The sequence below is a fragment of the Elephantulus edwardii genome, unplaced genomic scaffold, assembly GCF_000299155.1.
Source record: "Elephantulus edwardii isolate Elephantulus edwardi_28Jun2011 unplaced genomic scaffold, EleEdw1.0 scaffold00031, whole genome shotgun sequence".
Taxonomy (NCBI): domain Eukaryota; kingdom Metazoa; phylum Chordata; class Mammalia; order Macroscelidea; family Macroscelididae; genus Elephantulus; species Elephantulus edwardii.
In genome coordinates this window covers 13,381,314-13,383,008 of record NW_006399781.1, presented here as the reverse complement: position 1 = coordinate 13,383,008, position 1,695 = coordinate 13,381,314, and the positions used below count along the sequence as shown (strand labels likewise).

The 1,695-nt window shown below is 43.2% G+C and overlaps 1 pseudogene; it reads right to left on the bottom strand.

The window, feature by feature from the left end:
- Positions 1–934: 934 nt before the first annotated feature.
- Positions 935–1,695, bottom strand: part of LOC102852991 — a 1,452-nt pseudogene continuing 691 nt past the window's right edge.

Genomic DNA, 1,695 nt, shown 5'->3' with positions numbered 1-1,695 from the left:
TTTTTTTTTTTTGTTTTTTTTTTTTTTTTTTTTTTGCTCTCCCTTATAGATTACTCTTTGCTTCTCCCTCGGTGCTTTCAGAATTTTCTCTTTATCTTTGGTTCTGGCAAATTTGACTATGATATGTCTTGGTGTTTTTCTTTTCAGGTCTATTTGGTGTTCTCTCAGCTTCTTGAATATATATTCTCTCATTCTTCATTATGTCTGGAAATTTTTCTTCTAATAATTATTCCATAACTTTTTTTGGTGCGTTTAGTTGCTTCTTCTTGTTCTGGGATTCCGATAATGAACATGTTATTTCTCTTGCAGGTGTCCCACATTATTTTTAATGGTTTGGTTTTTTTTTAATTTTTCCTTTTTGATTGTAACTTTTGTTCTAGCACATCAATGGTGAGAAGTCTATCTCTATTTCACTAGTTCTGTATTCTATCCCTTCAACCTGTTAATCTGTCCCTCATCACGTTTACAGCATCTGACATATTGGTCCTCATATTTTGGCCTGTTATTTATTATCTTTTCAGAGCCATTAATGCCTTTTTTGTTTTATCTGCCTTGTTTTGTTTTTTTTTTCAGAGTAGTTAATCAGCATTTTTAATGTTTTAAATTGTTGAACATTTAAACCGTCAAATTCACTAGGAAAAAAAAATACCTCACACACACATATACACACACACAGTTATCATCCACGTAAGAACACACAAAGCTTCAGACAGCTGGCACTGAGTCACTTCGGCTTTTCCTTCCTCTTAAAAGAAATGACACCGAGGTTGGCCACACCCTGGACTCTTGGTTTCCCAGCATAGAGAGTGTGCAGTCGACTACAAGGCCGCAGAACATGTGCATTCAAAACCATTTCACTCTTGATCATCTTTGGCGAGAAGCCTCCTGAAGGGAGATGAAGGGGCGATGAGGCAGTCAGGCCCTTCCTGCATCTTCACACGTCGCTGACCTGAAGGCTCGCGTCGTCCAAGTCCACAGGGCCACCGTCTTTCTCCTGAGGGCCGTTGTGACTCTGAGCTCTGGGAAGAGCTTGCTCGCTTCACTTTGTGAGACTGTCTTTGAGAGACAGTCTGGACCTTGGAGTTCCCTGGCTTGACCTTGGTAAGAGATTCGTAAAATCCTCGCTTCTTCAGGGCAAAGCTTGAGACCAGAGAGCTGCTGCGAGTGGCTGTGGAATGTGAGGGGGCTGCAGACGCGCCTGCTGGCCGGAGGGTGTGTTTGGATTCTGCAGGGCAGGTGGGATGCTCAGGACGCTGAGCGGCCGGGTCCCCGCTGGGCGATGATGGCGCCCGAGAGGGCTCTGATCCAGCTGTGCATCTCCTCGGGGCTCTCGGCCTGCACGTAGAAAGTTCGAGATGTTACAATTTCAAATAGGTTGTCCCTCATCATTATGTCACTCTGCTTATACTCCTGGACTTTATGAACCTCCTTTAGTGGTATGACCCGCAGAGGTTCCTTATCCAGTTCAGATTTGAAGTAGCCTATTGTGTTTTCATCCAACTGAAAATATCGTCTCTTCCAGTTTTTCATCACAGCTCCCTGCTTTACACAGTACCCGGCTTTGATCACTGCGCTGTCTGGAGGAGATTTCGGATTAAAGTAATGAAGATGGCTTTGGGATGGCTTCAAATTATTTATGTCAACACTTTCACCACATTCACTGACTTCTTTCTGAGTGGGCATAATGATGGGAAC